Source organism: Erinaceus europaeus, chromosome 3 (assembly GCF_950295315.1).
Source record: "Erinaceus europaeus chromosome 3, mEriEur2.1, whole genome shotgun sequence".
NCBI lineage: Eukaryota > Metazoa > Chordata > Mammalia > Eulipotyphla > Erinaceidae > Erinaceus > Erinaceus europaeus.
The window spans coordinates 40,562,943-40,585,211 of NC_080164.1; the positions used below are offsets into that span (position 1 = coordinate 40,562,943).

Consider the following 22,269-nt stretch of genomic DNA (forward strand, 5'->3'; position numbering starts at 1 on the left):
GAAGACATCCACATTCTACATTCCAGACTTCAATATGGCTATTGAAAAGATCCTTCATGAGACCAAGTCCATTACAGAAAATATAATGGACAAAAAAGATAGAAAAAAATGTCACCTTGTCATTTCTTCATTCAGCTAACACACACACACACACACACACACACACACACACACACACACACACACACCACAGAACAGCTTGAAACTAGTATACTTCATGGTCACTGAAAACACAATGAATATACACATATATTTTTATTTACCTGGTAACTAGCTGGGGTGGTATACCTGATTTAGCTGGAGACTTTGATTTGTAGGATTGACAACCTTATTATGCAGTGAGCTTATTATTGATATTATTCTGCTCTCCGTTGCCATGGCCACCTTGTGAGAGACATTCAATTTTCTCTCTTCCATCATCATTATCTATGAGGCCATCTGTTGTGGAAAATGAATTCAGCCTCATTTGCATGACTGATAAGCAATTTTTTTTTATCTATTTAACAGAAGGTCATATGCCGGGGATTTGGAGCTCGTGAAAAAAAAACGTGAAAAAAAAAAAAGAAAGCATATCAAGAGGATGAGTGGGAGTGCGTGCATTAGGGGATGTATGTGGAAGTAAAACAGATCCCTCAGGCCTGCGAGCCTATCGCACTGCGTTTGTCATTCCTGCCCAGGCGACATTTTTTTTTCCCCTAAGCTACTGCACACTAAACAGTGAGAGAGCTTTCCCTGCAGTCTTACTGACAACCCCTGATTTTTTTTTTTTTTGTACTCATTGATGGTGGGTGTATTTTTATTCTTTTTTTTTCCCCTGGACTATGGGTTATGATTTCAAAATTCACTGAAGACAAAAACAACATTTTCTGCAGCTCGGTGGTAGGCATGTTCCTCATCATCCTTTCAAACGTGGGGGAATAAGGTTTTCTTTTCTTTCTGTATGTTGTGAATCAGCACAGTTACCAACATTGCACTTGTCTTTAAGTTGTGAGCGAGCGATTGTGGCCATGTTATGAGGTATGTGATCCTTGTTAGGTTAATTCTGTGGATTTAGTGAACAGGGCTGTTTTTAGTCCAGGGGCTTGTGCGGCAATGCCTTTTGTTTGCTCCTTTTAAAAGTTATTTTATAGTATGGCTGTTAGCCTGGTAGCTGAATTCCTCCTGGTCTAGAGAGTTTGTAATCCACAGAAGTCTCTCTTTAAAAACAAAATTAGGATGCATGCCTTTACCATGAGGTTGTTCTTTTTTTTTTTTTTAAAAAAAAAAAAACTTGCTGCATGGACAGTACTTGGATGGTATGCAGATACTAAAATAAAAACTTCCCAGAGACTTCACTGGCTTACTTCACATTACAAATAAAAGCAGAGGATTTTTGCAGAGACTGTTAAGACATTAGATAGTCTTATTGTAATATTATACTTGGCTAATGGTTAAAAAGTTGACTAAAATTGATTACACTGAGCAGCTTAAATAAAGGTTATAACTATAATCTCAGTGTCTAAACTACATAATCATGAAGCAGTATTTCATCTATAATAGAGATAGGACTTTTAATACAACTTAAATTGGTAAAGTTCAAACTGCAAACTTTAGTTTCATGATAGATTAGACTGAGCAATAAATAGATTTGGATGCACTGATATGACAGCTATTCAAAATATAAAATAATACTTTTGAGTTAAATTATTAATGTAGCTATGACAATTTATTGTGCAATTTAACATAACTTACAGAATCTCTAAGTTATTTATTTACTTAGCATGCACTATTTTTTGCTTGCTAAAAGTAAAAAGTAAGTTGTTATTTTTTAGTTTGTATTTTCCAGTCAACAAAATTAACTCCATAGAAAAAAAGCATCCTGTTATCATAGCAGACATAAGGGAATCTTTCCAATTGATCAACTTCATTAAAATAATGTGTTTTTTAATTATAAAAGGGGTATCGTATCTTCCAGAGGAAAAAATTGTGATAACTTAAAATTTAAGTCATTTTTTCACAGTACTCACTTTTTTTGAAAATCAGAACAGCTCCAAAAGTTTTCATCTCACAAGAACATTGAATCCATACTTTTTCATGCTACTGATACATTTTGTAAAAATGAAGTTTATGCTTCTAATTGACCTAGAGAAAAAGTGTCTAATTCTATCACCTCAAGTGCATATCTTAATTGGTAATTAAAATTCTTCTTAAATTGGTACTGTGATGATGGACCTTTTTATAAAGACAATAGACTATTGCTGGTATATTTTTATAGCATTTCTTTACCAGATATCACTTTTGAAAACTCTTACCACACTATCCTAGACTTTCCATGAGCAGTAGCAGTTGTTATATAATCTCTTCCTTTATAACCATACATGTTTTATATTTTATTTTGAATAGTAAAGTTAGTCTTAAATATTAATACTTAGTTCAAAAAAATACAAGCCTGATAGCTGTGAAAATTATTAAAATGATACTACTTTTCTGAGATTATAATTGAAGTCTCAATGACACATGGATCTATTTCATATTATGAAGGACTGTGTTGTTACTTTTTGACCAGTACATGTACCTTTATATTTCTAAAGCAAAACTGTCAACTTCTGATAAACCTAAGAGATAGCTTAGTTGATTCTTACCTCCCCACCCCACCCCCCAAAGAAAAGTTAATTACCAGTCTTGGTTGGATTCTTCCTTGCCTCCCTGACATTTGACTGCTGCTAATTCACTGATTAATCTCATTAATGTGATTATAGTAGGATTTGGAGTTGGCTGCCATTGTTCTGTAGACAGTGCTATTCAGCCTGAGTACTTGCCACCTCATTCAGTTTTGCTGTGATTTTTCAAAGGCTGGTTGAGTGAGCTATTGTGAGCAAGTCCACTCTCTCTTTCCCTTTCAGCACCAGGAGCTGTCCACTGCTGATAGCAATTACATTCAGCAGTGACTGACTCCTACTAGTTTGCTGGCAAAGTAAAAATGGCTCACTTACATCACCTTAATGATTTGTGCTCCTTGAGGTAGAAGTAGGAGCAGCTTTATAATAAAAGTTGGACTTTTTGAAGATGGTGGAAAAATTATATACATATGTATGTTTTTCATATAAAAATTTACCCTATTAGATTTCTAAGTATATGGCTTCACTTTAATAATTATTGTGTGCACACAAAATAATGAGTTAAAAAAAACTGTAGGCACTTTGTGGACCCACTTTTCAAATATGAAATATTTGTATGCATTTATATTTCTATTCATATCATTTTATTTTGAGAAAAAAATTAAGCATGATTATCTCAAGGAAGCAAAATGTATATATGACATATAATTTCAACTTTTCTTGGGTCAGTCTTGCATCCACCAGCAAAACTTAGGTCAATTTCACAAATCTGTGTTAGAAACTGAGATCAGGTTGAATGTCCAATAATTTTTGACCTTATAGAAGTTGTGCACAAGATTTCTCATAGGAATAAGAGCACATTGCTTGTTTGTTTGGGGATTATAAGAGCAGAAAGAAGATGGTTTTAAGAATAGGTGGATATTTAAAAATAGAATGACCCCTTCAATATACTGCATTCATTGTTACTGTCATATTTCTCATCTAAGTTATTGTTTATCTTTTTGCTCCCTTAAAAATGTTTACATTTCACATCTTACTATGATTTTACAGAATTATATCATTGTCTAGTGTTTTATGTTTTTTTTTTCTATGCTAACTTTTAGTAGACTGGGGAAAAGAATTGTTATTTTATAACTTCTAAGTGCTCTAGAGTTTTTCTATATGTTAAAACTACACTTAAAATTAAAACTTAGAGCTGACAATCTGAGTCTTTATTGATTTTACTTTATACACTTGTTTGATGAAAATTCCTTTATTACCTATCTGATATTTCCAAAGTCAAATGTATAATTGGAATGCTCAACTTTATCTGTAAGACAATCTAATTAGAAAAGATAATGTTTAGAAACATACCATGCATCTAAATGCTTTGTTTACTTCTTCTGCGTTTTGATTACTATATTTTGAGCTTCAAACAACTTAAAATTTCATTTATTTCTAAAATTTTTATTAGGAAGTCTATTCAATATGATGAAAGGGATAGCATTGCCACCATGCCCTGAGATTGAAGTGTGCCTCGGTTGGGTGTCCCCTTGAGTCCAGAGCTATGATTTCCAGTAAATAACCTTTTTTTTTTTTTCAAATGCATCTAGTACTTTTCCTTGAGGTCTACCTTGATACAAAATCTCATTAAAACTCTCTGGAAGGAAATTAATGACAGATTCACAAAGAAAAAAATACGTAGTTTTGTTAAATTCTTATAATCAAATTACCTTGTCATAATTTTATTGCAACAGCACTGTCTATTCAAAAATTTTAATGAATCATTACCATAAAAGTCCTTTTTTTGTTTTTTTGCTGTTTTCTTTGAGAAATCATGTGTAGCATTCCTGAGGAAAAAGTAATTGAGGATAAAGGAACATAAACTTGAAAATGATTAACATACTTGCCACCAAGATAAGTTTTGTTATACTGTATTCTTTACAACAACAACATTGCACTTGTCATTGATCTGGACTCAATCCTAGAAAAAAAAATAATGAAAAAATACCACAATCTTAAAAATATACATAATTTTTTTAATTGGAAGTAAACCATATCCACATACAATTTGTAAGTATTAAAAGGGAAAAATTGGATTAGCATCCCCCACAAATTACAAGTATTGTCTGTAATGACCATAAGTTGTATTAAGACTAATAATAAATACTTTTGTGATAGTTTATAGCGTGATTTTATACCAGATAATATGTTAAGATAGCAGCTATACATTTTTCATCAGAAAGCTGTTTTGTCTTCTTTCTTATTTTTTTTCATTTGCCTCTGTCTCTTTCTCCTTTTTTTTCTTGTTCTGCTTATCTCTCTCCTCCCTTCCTCTGCCCTTCTTCCCTCTCTCTCTACTTCCTGTCCTCTCTCTCTTTCTTCTGTTTGTCGCTTTCTGATTCCTTCTCTTTTCTGTGTTTCTTTCACACCTGCATTGTTCAAGCATACACAATGATTTTTCTATGCCTGTTTTCACAATGAAACTGTTTTAAGCTTTGACATCATAATGAGTCCTCAGGGTATCTGTAGAAGTAATCAGATATGGCAGAGAAAATGTAAGCCAGGTGTTATAAAACTAGGAAGAATGCATTAATGCTTATTTATTATGTGAAGAGATATTGATAAACATTAGTATGTTGGGATTTTCTGTTAGGGAATTTTTCTTCAAATATATCTCTTAAAAAAAAAAAAACTCTACTCCCCACGTGGTGATTATTGAAAAAGTTGGGAGGGGGAGGAAAATATTTTAGTTTAAGTGTTAGAGGTATTGTGTTGTAGGAAGACAGGATACAATAGGATATTCTCTTTTCTCAAAGCCCCTCTTGCTCTCAGACTGCAGTGATTTCTAACAGGGCTGAATGGGAAGGGAATTGTAACCTCTGAGTAACCAGTATGTCTAGTCTCAACATGTGAGGGAAGAAGCTCGGGATTTAGAAGGATCACCTTTGACAGCTTGATCAAGGGGGCTTGGGTAACTTGGGACTTCTGTGCTATCCTTCCCACAGAAGCCACAGTCAGCATTGTGTTCTGTGGAAACCCTGCAGTGGTTTATCACTGGTGGTGGCTCTGCTGTCTACTCCCTGTACACTGGGAGCTGACAGAGTGATAGCATTGGAGGACAGGGCGAATGGAGTGGAAATGCATAGGGAAACACGTTCAACACGTGCCATGGTCTCTTCAGGACAGAAATAGCCCCCTGTGTGTGGAGAATTAAACCGCGGATCAGGGCTTGGCTTGGTGGTCACCAGCTGTACATTAAAAAAAGGTACCTTTTTTTCCTTTTATTTAAAGGCTGCATGTGATTTGCATGGCTGTTGCAACTTCTAGCCTTTCAGAATTATTTCACCTGAGCTCTGAAGTACTTCAACAAATAGTTGTTTTCTTGCGTATACTTCACTCTTGTCTGATGGCAAATGATAACACTTTTAAAAATTGCATGGTTTGGGGTACAAATGGGCAGACAATGTATTCTTGCTCCAACAGAGCTATTCCTTAAATAGAATACTATTGTGGACCCTGATGTGTCTGCAAACTACCTGGAGTTGTTATTAAACTGGAGTCTGTCTGTTCCAGGCTAGTGTCCAGGGGGAGGGGTGGGAGGTGCTAGAGTAGCCTTTATGATTTAGTGTGGCTTTTCATAGTCGTGTGGGTTATAACAGAGAGGTTTGCAGAAAGTGCAGTTATATAGTTGCTGCTGGAGTAAGACAATTATTGCAGGACTCAAGGAACCATTTATTAAGCCAGCACTTAAAAAAAAAATCTTTACTTAAAAATGCTAATGAAAGTCATCCATCTAAGTTCCCTTTTGTGTTTTTGAAATCTTACTTGGTCTGCTCTTTTCATATAAAACTTTTTTTCTGATTTTCTTCACTTCAGATAATATGTAAAGGTTGACATTTAACTTTCTTAAAGAAATAGATCTCTGTCTTTTGTTTTAAAAGCAAGTGATAGAAGAAGCTCAGACTAAAACAGAACACAGTGTGGTTGGCAACCCAAAAGGGATTTTTAAGAGTCAGTTAGAGTTAACTCTTGTGTGACTGCTCTCCCATTATAAGAAGTAGCAAGGCAGGTTTTGGAACCTCTTTTTGTTTTGTTTGGATGCTAATCAGTAACAACATACAAAATAGTGGAGGTTAGTGGACCTTGTGAAGCTTCTATGACCACAGCATGAATTTACCATAACATCAATGATGGGGGGTGTATTTTTAGATAGATTGTCTAGCTGCTAGCTGTTAACAGCCTGACGCTGGTATTTCTAGTTCTCATCTATTACATTGAATACGGCACTGCACATGATACACATTCTGCTCTAGAGATTTAGGGGCCTGTGGGTACAATGTAAGAAGCATACAGCATGCATCCCCAATCTTGCCTGACTGTGTTGCAAGCTTAACAAACAGGAAGGTTAGAAACTACTGGTCTAATCCACAGCTTTTAACTTGAAAAAATATCTAGCTCAGCAATGAAGTTCCCTCCCATGCTAGGATTTGGGGAAATGGATATGTTTTGTAATGCTTAAAGGATGCAGCTCGAGACAGGGTAAGTCAGCAGTATGCTACTGATGTTGTTCTGCAGCAGCAGTCTGGTCTCTAAGGGAGTCTGTGCTTGATGCACACATCCCAGGCAGCTCACAGCCCACAGGCAGAGCTTGCCTTTCAATGGAGGCTCCGCTGCATCCACCAGGCAGAACGCTTTACGCATGCCCGTCTTCCCTGTCGTTTAGTGGTGTCAACTTATTAATTTCCATCTTCGACTTCAGGCCTGTTAGTTCCCTGTCTGAAAGCATTATTACTTTTGTCCATGTGGCAAAATAATTAGCATACAGATGAGAAGTAGTCCTGTGCCTGAGCGCCGGTAGAGAGAGAAGATGAGCGGTGGAGAGTTGATTGGATGAATGGAGAACAAATGGTGGGCGTTCAAAAGCATTAGAAGAGTTTTGTAGTCGTGGAGCAGGTTGGAGAATTTTCTGGGTGAGTCCCTAAGATGGAAGCAGGGGTGGCTGCTGTGGGAAGGACTGCCTGTCAGATGGGGGCCTAGATGGAGGTGCCAAGTGGGTCTGCAGGAGCAGATCACTCATTTGGACTACTTTGTTTTGTGCCTCTTCAGATTTCTCATTGATGTTCCCTCCAGGTAAATATGTCCTGTTTCCTTGTTGTTTCCAGAGCATTGACTCTGCTCCCCAAAGTGGAGCAAAGTTCAACTTGTATGGTCAGTAACAAAAGAATAGTCCTGTGCTGCTGCTTTGGGTTACTTGCTTCAGCAGTCTTCTTGTGCATATGTCTGAAGTGAAAATTAACTGTTTAGAGATTATTGTTTTCTGAATTTATAGCATCCATTATTCAATATGTTTAATTAATATTTTCCGAAACAGTGTATCCAGACCAGTAAAATTAGCAAATATTGTTTCAATTAAAGCCCAGATATAATTAGTTTTGACTAGTATATATTTTTCCTAGCTGGAAGAAAATTTTGGCAAATTTAACCAGTAACTTACTGGGGATTTTAAAAATTGAAATGAAGTTTCTATTGATTTGTAGAATCTACAGATAGAAAATATAAAATATGTCACAGCCTCTGACATTTTCAGAGAAATGGAAACTGTTATTTTACAAATTAGTTCTCCTTGAGTTGAGAAATAAACATAAAACCTGCTGGAGTTCTAATTTTCTATTGTCATCAGTGACACACATTTCTTATATAATTCTGTGACTGTAATACTGCAATATGGATGTTTTAGTATTTAGTTAAATATACTTACATCTGGGGAATTCACTGATAAATAGTTCTATCCTGTTTTCACAATTCCTATTCTCCTTAAAAGGTAAGGTTTTCATTTTAACTGACCTAATTAATTTTATCTGCATTTAAGGTAGAAATCATTATTCTTTAATTGTTTTTTTTATCATTTCCTAACTATTTTAGACCATGTCATGACTTTATTTTGCTTTAATTTTAGACTTGCTTTTTTTTTTTTTTTTAAGAGTTGCTTTACTTCAGATGTTTGCTTTAGACAATGATAGTGAATTTTTAACAGAAAATGCAACTTTTTGGAGGGTTATTTCTTCTATTAAAAAATTCTATGCCTTAAAAAAACAAACTTTCCTCAAAGGGATTTAACCATCAGACATAAGTTATTGGGAAATATATTAATCCTTTATATGAAGCGTTGACACTTGGCTTTGATCACCAACACTACTGCCAACTCAAGTTTTTGAATACTCACATAGTGAAGTCTTGTTGTTGTCTTTTAGTTAAAGATAAATTGTCTAATTTTATATCAATGCATTCATATATACATATATTACATATATGTATATCTAGTACTTATAATTTCTATTTTTATTTATAATGTGTTGATAAACTAAAGTGAAATTTTTTATAGTCCTAGTAGTATTAAGTGTCAAATTATTTTTAGATTTGTGAATACTTATCTAAAGTAATATTTAATATTGTTACCAATAAGTAATTTCTATTTTCCCCTTGCTATACTTTATTTTAAAGTTGAGCCAAGTTTTGTGTGATTCTCATGACTACTTTTGGTTTTATGATGAGTTATAACTTTCTTAGAGCAAAATATCCAGCATTTAGTTTTTAACCTTAGCCTGTCCACTTACCAGCCGCACAGTTGAATGTTACCTACCACAGCCCTTTCTTTGTGCTTGGCTGCCTTTCAGAGGTATAACCCATCTTTTTTTCTTAAGGGCCTAAAATATGTCATATTAGTTTCCACTTGACAGAGTTACTTTATGCCACTATCTGCCACATTAGTTCTCAGGCTCTACTGAGTTGAGAAAGGCTTGCTTCAGACAATGAGAGGTCCCAGAGCTAAGAATATGGTGATGTAGATCTTATTAAAATGTTATTTCTATAGAAAATTTTCTTTTCATTTTTTTAAGTTTTTTGGGGGGGGGGTTAAAGATAATCTTTAGACAGAAAAAAAATACACTTGGAACCTTTTTTTTTTCCTAAAGAGTAATCATTGTGATGCAAAAATCATAGTTAGAAACCAGACACTCTTGACTTTACTGGGGAAAAGTGGTTGGTCTGCAGACAGTCTTCTAGTAGGTCTTCTCTAACATGGATATTCCAAGTTCCATTATTTAAAGAGGTTCTTATCAACTGTGATTAGCATTGATATAAATGTTTCTCTCCAAAGGTTGACTTTATTTCTTTTAAAAGTCTATATACCCTGATGTGTTTTTGCATCTTAGGAGTAATACAATTAATATATTCAAAGGTTTTGTGTGTGCATGTATATATGTGTAATTAAAATACCAAAGTGAAAGTGTTTTGTGTAAACTGACAATATTTGAGCCATTAGGTTAATATATACAGCATGTAAACCTGCTCTAGTACAGTTGTGCACACATTTATTAGTTGAAAGGAACTTTATGACTCAATATTATATATCGACTGCCTTTTGCAAAAGTCTTACTGCTTAGGTACTGCACTCAAAACTGCCTTAAAGAAAATCACCTAAAAAATTAGTAGACAATTTCCTGGGTTATTTTCAGGGGTGGTATGTCAGATTAAGGTCTCTAAGTAAAGTGTGGGTTAGTAATTTATGGGATGGGCACTCGTTTAGTACACTGAACATATTTTCATCATAGGATTTTTTAACTCAAACATTGCTTTGAGTAAAGGGCATCTTCATGCCATTACCCCAGCCTAGACAGTGTATTTCAGTGGTACCCAAGAGAATTTTTTAAAAGTCAACATCACCTTTCAATTCCAAGGCTACTGCATCACTCAACCCTGATGATAATGGTCAGTTCTCAAAGGTTGACTTAAAATTTAGTCCATTTTCCCTTTCTTGGTACATGTATTCCACTAGCTGGTGCCATCTGAACAGAAGCTGAAAACATATAGACAATTGTCACCATGAAACAATGCTAGCCAGACTGGTTGTGGAAATAATCGAGTCTGCAGGGCACCCCATAGAGAGCCATCAAATCAAGTCTGCTCTGGAGCTGTCTGCTAGATTGTGAACATTCAGAAATCAATGCTGCATCTGCTAGTGGACCCTCTGGTTCTCTGAAACTCCCACCTGCCGAATGCATCTGGGCAAGGGATTTTCAGAAGCCAGTTTCCTCAGGATAAATTTAATATGTCTTGAGGGCTGGGCACAAGCAGATTGATTTTATCTCTGCACCAAGAAAACTCATAAACATCTGTAAGAACACATATTTTCTATAACCCTAGGATTAGGAGGTGCTATTTTGTGAAATGTCGGAAGTCTATCCCTTTCCTACCTCATGCCAGCATGGTATTTTTTTAATTAGGAAGTTGATTAAAAAGGGCACCGGTAGACCATGGATGTATGGTCCTTTGGCAATCATCCAGCTGTTTGTTGTCTGGGTAGTGAAAAGTATTGCTCATCACCAGTTGCAGGAAGGGGGTGGGAGTTCATTATAGGCTAAAGGATGGCAAGAATGAATTGCCCTGATGTATATGCTAATGGCTGTTGGCTGTGGCTTTATCCATATAGACCTAGTCTGCAGTCAGACTTGCTGACTTTCTTCATGAAATAGTGAACACTTGCATTTGACAGATAACTTGGATGCAGAGTCCAGCTGTATATGGCACTTTGAGAAATTCTGCGGTTCTGACTTTTAAGTGGTCAATATGATAAGTCAGTCATTTGTATTTCATGGAGTCAAATCAGTATTTGGGTTCATAGCTTATAGTTTGAAATGAGTGGTAGTAGTTGCCAAAATAGTGTATTGTTTTCTTTAAGAGTAACTGGCTTTTTTTATTCTTTTTCTTTTTTTTTTAATGGAATTTTTTTTTTTTTTTTTGGTGACTCTTCTTAGGGCTTGGCATAGATGCTACAGAAATTAAATTTTATATCTAACTGTAGTATTTCTATGGTCAGTGTGGTGTAATAAGTACCATCTTATGAATTTGATCCTATACACTTATTCTACTAAAGGGATAATTTTCAAGCACAGGTGTGCGTGCACACACACACACACACACACACACAGAGAGAGAGAGAGAGAGAGAAAGAGAGGGGGAGAGAGAGAGAGAGAGAAAGAGGTGGGGGAGGGAGAGGGAGAGGAGAGAGAGACAGAGAGTCATGCAAACAAACAGACATGTAAACACAAATCTACCTGTGAGTTTTTATAAACTACTAACATATAAACCTCACACATACCTGTCAGGCAGACATTTAACACAAGATTCAAGATCAAAGGACTATGTCTTCACCTGGCTTTGGGCATTTCAATTGCAAGGATAGCTGTTCCTTCTCACTCTTCTCTTGAATACTTGTGCATTTACTAATTAGTTTTAGGTTCTACTTCTTAGGAGTGTTTATAGCTGAAGTCACTAACAATGACGGCTAGCCCAGATTTTTCCCTCCACCCCATCTTCTCTTGGTAACAAAAATGAGCTAGTGTTGAAAATCAAAGGAATAGATCCTAAAATTTACCCCTTTCATTCTTGGCACATTGACTGAACAATTTATGTAGTACAGTGGTTACCTACTATCTAGAGATAAAAAAGAAAGAAGAGAAAATGCATTTCTGAATGACAGTGATTCAGTATATATATATATATATTTAATACATAATACAATATATAAATATACAGTTCTGTAAATAATTTACCTTAAGCACATACAGCAAATTTCCTGATAAACTATATTCATGCACTGTTCTAGATCTGCTTTTCTTGAATACATTTTGAAATAGAGTAAACTATTTTTCTAACTTAATAAGAAGAGTAAGGTAAACAGTGATGTTCCTTTCTTGGATGATTAATACTTCAGGGATCCAGATGATCATTCTAAAAATTAGCTCTCGATTGCATAGTAGTCTATAGTCATATTTCTCTACCTAATTAAATATGTGATTTAAGTTTATTATTCCATAAAAATATAGAGCAAAAAATCCCAACTTTGTGAAGATTCTGGGTAGTTGCTCCTCATTGGTGAATTCTAGATATCTTTTAATCATCTTTCTGTGATTTGTAGAGTGACAATAGAAACATGTCTCTGCTTACCTGAGAATGCATGGGACAGTAAACAGAATGCTATTTTTGAGTAGTATTGGTAAATGTCAGGTGTCTTGTCAGTTCTGAGCATTTCAAAGCTGTTGATCCTAGAGATCAACAACAGAACATTTGAGTATGGCATAGCTAAGCCTAAGATTACTGACTGAAGCCAATCTGCTAGGCAAACAGGAAGATCTCCTGGGCCCTACTAACTCACTTCTGACTGTGACATCAGCAGCCTGCTTTGATGCAGGCAACTATGTGGGGCAGTGACTTGGTCACTTATAAGCTCACCATGAGTTGAAGGGCATCAGAAGGAAGAGGAGAGGAGGATCCAAATTAGAAACTGGTCATGCATCTCAAACCTTTCAGATGATTCTAGGAAACATTTCCATTGAATTAGATCTGACTGATCAGACCTATCTACTCATAATTTTGAATTTTGTGATTGAACCTAATAGAAGAAAGCTTAGATTTAGAGCAAGCATTTTATATTATTTTGGAGTCAGAAATTTTAAGTATATCATGCATGAAAAAAAAAATCACATGGCTTTGCTTAGAAATTGAAGAATTTATGAGGTTTTTTTTTAATCTTATAAGACTATATAAATTGGCAAGTACTGATTAATATTGTATGCTTGTATATAGCAGGTAAAAATGTCTTAATCATTTGATCAAATGCATTTTAAGCTAATTTAATACTTGTTATTTGGTTAATTTTACCCTTGAAAATGTCCACTGCTTTTATGTTATAACTCTAGCAGTGTCTTATGAAATTTTCTTTCATAAAGTCTTGAAATGGGAAATGAAATTAGTTTCACTGTCCAAATTTATATATATTTTTTAAACTGATGTGCTGTTACAGGGATTTTGTTAGCTCAAAAACAATCCTTTTCCCTAAGAGACCCACACCCATAGTGCAAGCCAAGAAATTGTGTCTTTTCTCCAGGGACAAGTTAACACACCTGTTTACAAATGGACTGAGCCACCTGTTCATCTAGTTTTAAACTTAATGATCAAAACAGCATCTAATCAAAGAAGTCAGCATTATGGAGGAAGACAATCAAATTTGTGTGATGACAGGTGATTCCTCATGTTCATATATAACATAGCATGTATATGATTAAACTCTGAATAAGTTAGAAAATAAAGTCAGCCTGTGATAAATATGACAGATTGTAAATCCCAACTATTCTAGGGGGAAACACAGATAGTGTGGGCATAATACAGCAGTGGTATTCTACATTTGGTGCTTTATGTCATCAAATACCAGCATATGAAAACAGAAGTTTGTTTTAGCTGTATAAGTATTACACAAAGGGCAAAAATGCTGATTGATCAAGCTGCATTAGAAAAATGGGTTTCTCTAAAAATTCAACACAATATTTTGATGTTTCTCATTCTTCTTCCAACATAATTCACCTCCTTGCCCTTCTCCCCATATCAACTGACTGTGGTTGGTCATCATATCATCATACACACATGATGCCTTTGATTGATTTGTTAGCTTGCTTATCCCACCACAGTTTGCTTCTGCTCCTGATTTTGAAGTTAAATTAGGCTAGGATTAGAATGGGGTATTAATGGATTATTTTACTGATATGGGGTTTCTTTGAGACTCAGACGTCTGCCTGATTTGGTTATGTCAGCTAGAGTGCTCATGCATTGCAAGTTTCTATATAATTCACCATTGTGTTCAAAACGACCAATAGCATTAGGAAGTTTATTTTCCATTAACATTTTAGAGATTTTTAACTAATATTAAACATTACCCCATTATATTTTACCTGTTTTCTGCTTTTCATTTTGAAGTGAAATTTATCACTCCCAACTAGCCTAGATGACAGCATGACTCCCCTGGGAAGTAGTTATGGGTGGCAGGACCTTCCTCTCAGTTCAGTTCTCCTCATAATTGGAGATAAGTTTGAACAAGTCAGTTCAGCTTGCTTTGTCTCAGTGCTATGCTTAAAATGAAAGAATTGAACTCTGAAATGGTTGCAAATCCTTTCCAGCTGTAACATATCCATTCTTATTTGCCACTCTGGGACCCTCTACACAGGTGTTTCTCTGGGACAATGGGGAAAACAGCTCATGCAGTTGGCAGTACCCCGAAAGGGCAGCAGTACCAACTGCTCCTGGTTTGCAGTAACTTTCAGAAAGCTCAGGAAACAAGTCTAACACAACTGCCTGCAGAATTCAGAGGAGTTGATATTTTTGATTCCTGGGTCTAATCCAGGATTATCAAAGTCAACTGAATTAATGCATAACTCTAAGATTTCTTGGTCTCTAGTAAAATTACTGGACTGTGTGAAACTAAAACAGGTAGCTGACTATCAACTTTCTCCCAAATTCCTTTATTACTTGATTTAGTCTTTTGTTGTGACTATGGTTTTATTTTACTTTAGGAAGATATTCTATTACGAAAAGTTGTGTAGAATGAATTCACAGACTAATATGTGTTATGACGCCTCTGTTATTCTTGCTGTGTCTTTCTTGATTACATGTGATATTGGTAGATCTTATTCACCTGCCACAATGTAGGCAAATATGGTTTATGCAACTAGGCATGATGCTTAAATAACTAGCCCTACTGAATATATACCTAGCCTCTGAGAGTGTTGTTTAGATAGTGGAAACAGTCAGGGTATATACAGTTTAATAATCCATGTCTTGCTTTTGGTAACTTAAAGCACCCCAAATCACAAATGAGATCATGTGTTTAAAAACACTAAATTTTTACCACAGTGTCCAACAGTATGTTCTTTAAAAAATCAAAGAGGGATCTTTCATTTACTTCAACATACCCCAGTAAAGAATATTAAACATGTAATCAGGAAGAGAATGAAGCATAAGACAAGTCTATGGGGAGGTTGCACAATTCTCTCTCTGCACACCTAAAAACTCACACTTTTCATCTGAGTCTTAGAATCCTTCCCAGGTCCTTGTTACCAAGGGAAAATTTAAATGAAGCTATGATTTATTTAATAAAATCACTCACTCTTTCAAGAATTCAAAATGCCATATATGGAAGTTTTAAATAGTAGGAGCTGATGATCACATTAGAAGTACTAGAGAGGTACAATAAGAAAAGTAACTATCCATGAGTACATGTCAAGTGGAAGGGATGGAAAGAGGAATTACAGAATGAAAACTGCAAGGAAAAGGAGATGATGATGAGAGGAAGAACTCATAGGTAATAGAAGTGTCTATAAGACATCTAATTTAACTATTTCTAGTAGTAATTTAAAGTGGAATGTTGTGAAGATAGATTAGCTATCAAAAACATACTGCCAAGGGCCCTGTGGTGGCATATCTCATTAAGTGTGCATGCAACCATACATGGACCCATGTTCAAGTCCCTAGTCCCCACCTACATAAGGGAAGGTTTACAAGTTGTGAAGCAGAGTTGCAGGTATCTTTATATATTTATTTTTCTCTCTCCTAATCTATCTCACCTTCCCCTCTCAACTTCTCTCTGCCCTATCAAGTAAACAAAAGAAGGGGAAAAAAAAAAAAGAAGAAGAAGAAGAAAGAAAGAGCACAAGTGGTGGATTTGTCATTCAAGCACTAAGCCCTAGTGATAACCTTAGTGAAAATAAAAAACAAAATAAAGAATATACTTTTGTAAAAATGGTAATGTTAGTATTGTTAGGTGGTAAGGAGTTTGTAATCTCCTTTATAGAAATATAAACTATTCATATGTTATAGGGAAAATCTAATAAAGAGGCTATCAGGAATAGATTTATCTTTACCAAAATAACTAATAATAACGACTAATGCTTACTTAACCAATGCACTCTACTAAGGCATCACTCATGGTCATATCACATTAAGTCCACAATAGTTCATAGAATTGTAGGTACTATTATCTTCACAAACATATAGAGGAAAAGTAGTCTATCAACTACTGTTTCCAGAACACCTAAGATGCAATATATTTAAGGAAATAACAAATGAGTTTGTAAATTATGTTTCTCTAGCTATACTTTAGTATTTGCTTTTGACTGATGGTGATGGTTTTATTTAGACTCAGAGCTTTATTTATTGAATGTCTATAAGAGAAAACTTTCAACTGGGTCTAAAACACAGCCCTTGCTTTTTGGAACTGAAAGGTTGGAGATACAAGATAAACATGTGGAAAATAGTCACTAGTAACAGTAAAATATTTCTCATGAATAACTAAGGCATTAAAAGAGATTTAATGTTTTTTTTTTTTTTTTTTTTTGGTTTTAACCCTCTCTGTAAGACTTTGTAGAGTTCCTGAAACAGGAAGTGGACCAGCTTGCCCTTTGTGTGTGTCAGGTGGCTATGACAGCTCATAGCCATGTGAGCTCATAGCCATGATCATTTTTTTCACCATGCTGGGAGGATTTTATCAGTAGGAAGAACAAGATAAAGGCAATCTAAAATTTTCTCCAGTCTCCAGTGTGATGTCCAGTTGGGTTGGCTCCTATATTAGTTATTTGAGAACAAACTTTACTTCCTCATTACACAATTTCACCCCCCCCCAAAAAAAAAAGAACTTCAAACTAATTTATAAATCTAAATCATGTTTAACTTATTCACAATATCAGGCTTGGTATATAAGATTTTAAAATTATTTTATTAAGGGTTTAACACTAGATTTGTCATCATCTGGGTACAATTTCTCATATCCTAGTGATATGTGTCTGCAGAATATTCTCACCTCCAACTTAGTTCTCTTTTTATCATCATGTACCGATACGCAAACTACCTTTACACTCACACTCCTTTCTTCCCCAGAGTCCCTGCTTATGGTGCAATATATCACACCAAGTCCAAGTTTCACTTTGTACCCCCCTCCACCCTTATTATTTTTCTTTCCTATAATGGCAGGAAGAGAGAGAGAGAGAGAGAGAGAGAGAGAGAGAGAGAGAGAGAGACTCCTATAGCCACTGTCCCATCAGATGAGGAATGGGATTTGAACCCTAGTTCTCATTCATAGTACCCTGTATCCAAGGTGTCCTACCACAAACCCTTTGTATATCAAATTTATTATCAGCATCCAGATCCTGCTGAATTAACCAAGTATTGTATCTATGAGCTTCAAGTCCTCTAAAGAGAATCCATTATATCTGATTGCCATGCACAACTGCCAACAACTAAGACAACTGATGCTAGACAGAGCACATTTAGAGGACCTGCAAGTCATTCATAGCTCTCAGTTCACTAGTTTAATTTCATGTCAACTAAGATTTTCAGAAAATAATGTGCTTAATTCAATCAGATTTTTTTTCCTAAATAAAATGCTACTATTGTGCCAAGGGCACTGAAAAGTCACTACTATGTACTATATTTTTAAAACTTTATTTATTTATATTTAATTAAACAGAGATACAGAGAAAAAGACACAGAGAGAGACCAGAGTACTACACAGTTCTGGTTTATGGTGGTGCTAGGAATTGAACCAGGGACCTCAAAATCTGAAACATAGACATTTTTTGTTTTGTATGGCCATTATGAAGTCTCCATAGCCCCTACTACTTTGTTCTTTTTTTTTCTATTGATGCACTGAAGCATATGAAAAATAAAATAGGAATATTTGATACAGATACTGTCTGGATTGTAACAGATGAGGTTCTAAATTTGTTGCTTTTTAAGGGCATGTATGTTTTGTGTTTTTTCTGTTTCATTCATCCTTTTCAAACAATGGACCTTCAATATTTAGCTTCTTGTCTAATAGCAGGAGACATTTTCTTCTCATTCTCCCCTTCTTCTTCATCTTCCTCTTTCTCCTCTTAAGCCTGTTGCTGACCAGGACCTCCCTTTACCCCCTTTTCTCATAGTATCCCTTATCCTGACAGTTTTACACATTTTGAGGGTGACCTCTCCTTGGTGCAATGAACATATCCCTTTCATTCTTGATCAACACAGTCTAGGCTTTGTCTCTGCCTTATAAATGTAAAAATAAGAGATATTTTCTAAAATTGTCAACTGGAAGATTCAGAGTGAAATCCTTAGCAAACCTCAGAAAAATGCTTTATCACTGGGGTGGTGAGAGAGGGGGGAAAATCAGAGGCAGCTCTATGCTCCTGTAATTAAAGAGAGTAAATAGTGATTCAGGTATAAACATTGGGACAGTGAGTTGTCTGGTAGCAAACCTAAGTGTGGAGCTAAAGAGAAAGGAGTTATACAATAGAGCTGACTGATTGAGTAGAAAAAAATCCTGCCTCTTGTTTTGTGCTCTTATTTTCTCTTCAATTCCATATTCTCCAAGCCTGATGCCACTGATAACACCTTCACCAGTGGTCTGGAATTGCACTCTCCTCACTGATGCCCATAAATTTGAGGTTGTTTTCATCCAAGCAGCTTTGTCACACACCCAATTAGATCCCGCAGTAGTTGTAATTGAGCATTACAATTCATATAGATTACAGGCCAAGACAGGCGCTCACCCAAGGACCAAAATATTGCATGGAAATGTATTTGGAATTCCAAACTGTTTATGCACACTTCATTAATGAACCGAAGCTGCTGCACACTTTTATTCGTGTTTATCTGAAAAGATTTGCTGGGATGACTTGATTAAGTACCCACATGCCAAAGACCCATGCTATTTTGGTAGAGCATGTCTGCTTGTGAATTCTTTAAAATATGGATCCTTGAAAGAGACTTTAGCATTTGAAGCAAGGTAGACACATAGTATGTAATTGATTGACAAAGCTGACCATGGGTAGGAACAGGATTGTTTACGCTTCCTTATTTGGTTTTTGTCCTATACTCAGTCCAAGAGTCAGGCTCCATGGGAGGAGGTAGATGCTAGCAGGGCTACTTCCTTCCAATCACATAAGACTCCTGAATGATATTCACACTACTGAAGACTGGAGTGGGGTCCCCATATAGTGGCCTCATGCTTTTTATCTAGATAATGTCTTCTGGGACGCACTTAACCAAAGGAAGTGGCCCTAGGGTTCTCAGCTTATATATCCATGAACCTTCAACAGCACTGTGTGCTTCACATCTTGCCATCCTGCTCTGTGTTACACAAGGAGAATTGGAGACTGTTGATTAGAAGAGACAGAGCAGCAAGCTGATCCTGACTGCTCATCTGCATCCATGTCTGGACACATCAGCACAGAATGCACAGGCTGGATACAAATGTGTGTGATGGGGTCGGAAGAAATCACAGTGTGGTGAATTTCTCCATGATTATCCTCCATCATCTAGGATTTACTATCAGCTTCCTTTTTTGATTCCTGTGTGATCTTGGTTTTCAGAAGCTTAAGATGTTCACTTAGCATCTAAAGTCTTGAAATCATACCCCACTGGCTAAGGCCTGGTTGAGTGTGGTAAGATGTTGGTGGTGGCTAGCAAGGGATATGCTTGAGATGACACCATTTCAAGCTCTAACGCAGTGGGTGTGTGTTATCCACAAGTCAGTCAAAGGAGGAATGTTTTGATTTTCACTTTAAAGATAAATTATTTAATAGAAAAAGGAGGGAGAACTATAGCAGTACTCTAGAATATGCAATGCAAGGGATTGGACATAAGACCCTGTGCATGCTATTCTTAAGCCACCTCTTCAGCCTCTATCCTGTTTTTTTAAATTTGCTTATTTTTATCTGTTGGACTCAGGTAGAGTAACTCCAGTGTGAACCTCCTTCATCTGAAAGTTGCTTACATAGAAATCCTTTCATCCATTTCCTTGGGTGATCCTTTATCACAAAAGATGCAATGGGTTATAATAACATGAGCTAGAACTACACTCTCTCAGTGGTGTAGGCTAGTGGAGAAGACAAATAATGAAATGACTATAGGACAGTATGGAATCTGAAAAATGTGGTGAGAAACTCTAAGAGTTAGGATTTTCTCAAAGGAAAGAGAGGCTGCCATGCAATGCTAGAGAAGAGATAATAATAAGAGAACACATGAGACAATGCTGGGAGGAAAAATGGGATAATTATAGAAGAAGGGAGGAAATCAGGCAGAAGAAGCAAGGTGAGAAGGATTCTTAAGAAAGAATGCACAAGGTTATTAGTGTTATTTTTTGAACATTCTGGACTTTCTTTCTGAGAGAAAAAGGCATGTATGGAGGAAGAGCAGTTGGTGGAGGAAACCAACCTGCTGAGTAGGTCAGGGTCAGCCACCTGGGGCCTGAGAAGTCACATTTACTGGAATTGATGTGTGATGAGATCGAGACTTTGTTCTCCAGATAATGGGAAATTACTGAAGGGGTTTTTGTGCAGTTGAGTGACAAGGCCAGAGCTATTCTTCGGGATAATTAATCTGGCAGCCAATCAGTGGCTACTTCCTGCCAATTCTCTCTCTAAAATAGCTCTCCCAACTGTTCCATCCCCTGCATTCCTTCCACCACAGCTCTGGAGTAGACTGTCATTATCTTTCTCCTGGACTGTTAGGGTAGCCTTAAATGCCGCTATCCACCCCCCCTACCCCCTACACACTTACAAGTATATTCAACAGTCTGTCTTCAGATTAATTATTCCAAAGTAAAGTTTTGGCATTTTTCTGCTGAAACAACACCAGGACCTTCCTATTTCCAACAAAATTAAACCCAAACACCTCATTTTATACTTGGAGGTAATTTCCAACACATTCTCAAGTCAGCCTTTCATTCCTACACTATGGTAATTAATTTCAGTTCATCTGTGCAGTGATGAGCCTGATCTCTGCCTTCCCCTCCCCCCAATTCTCTGCAGTAGAATCAGCCACACTGTCCATTCCAGCTGCAGTGCCCTGTCCCAGGGATCTATATAGGTACCCTGTTATCCATGGAAACCTGATTTAAAAGTCACTTTCCAGAAATCCCTTCCTGTTTTCGGCCAGAGAACATCTATCTCTTTTTCCCTGACTCTCCACAATATGCACGTTTTTATAGTCCCTGTCTTTAATTCCCTTGAGTCTATGCTGATTTATATAATTCCCCAGTCTCTCTAAGAGATCCTTCAAAACTTTGCTCCCATGCATGTGTTTCTGGTGGCACCAGTGCTTGTCTGTTGATGTAAGGAGAGTCTTGGGAAGCAAGCTGATGGCTGCCCTCTTGGCAGTTGTAGTAAGTAATGCACCATTTTTATGGACATGGGCAGGTCACAGATTTGCCATCCTATTTTCCTGTAAAGTTATTTGTGACTACAGGGATGGTCACCTTCATTTTCATCTGTGTTTCATCTTGTCATTTGGAGATGGGCATGCTGTGGGGGTGTTGCACAGAAATCAGTCAATTTGTATTCAGAGCATGTGAATGAATGTGTGTTCACTGGCTGTTTCTCCAATGTGTGTGTGTGTGTTTGTGTGTGGGGGGGTAGGTGGGAAGTTAGGAACTTCTTGTAGGAACCAAGTAATTTCAAACTGATGCATAGATATACCATTAAGTTAACTGTCCAGATTTTTATTTGAAAACCCTAACCTTCCACACACAATTTATGTTGCTTCATCTACTTATGTGGTAAGTGTGTTCTGTCTGATTTGAACCATTTGATACCACTTAAAAAATAAATAGTTGTGTGTCTGCCACTTGAATTCAAGGAACTGAGAAGGACCCTTGAAATCTCCAACTCCCAGTGCTTATTCACAGCAGTCGATGTCAGTGCTGGGAGAGGAAGCAAACTGAACTACTAGAAAGGACAAGTTTTCCCTTTTCCTCAGTGTTTCTCTTACCAGGATTGTAACTAGGAAGACATAAGGAGTTTGGGGAACAGAACTTTAGACGACACAC

At 36.3% G+C, this 22,269-nt stretch overlaps 1 protein-coding gene across 7 annotated transcripts in view; it reads left to right on the plus strand.

Moving 5' to 3' along the window:
• Positions 1 to 596: 596 nt before the first annotated feature.
• MYT1L (myelin transcription factor 1 like) overlaps positions 597 to 22,269 on the plus strand; it is a 527,336-nt gene continuing 505,663 nt past the window's right edge. For 3 of the 7 annotated variants that reach the window (XM_060187042.1, XM_060187047.1, XM_060187048.1), the window contains exon 1: positions 597 to 1,017. The gene's annotated coding sequence lies outside the window, so the exon portion shown is untranslated. The other 4 variants (XM_060187043.1, XM_060187046.1, XM_060187044.1 and 1 more) reach the window with 4 other exon arrangements.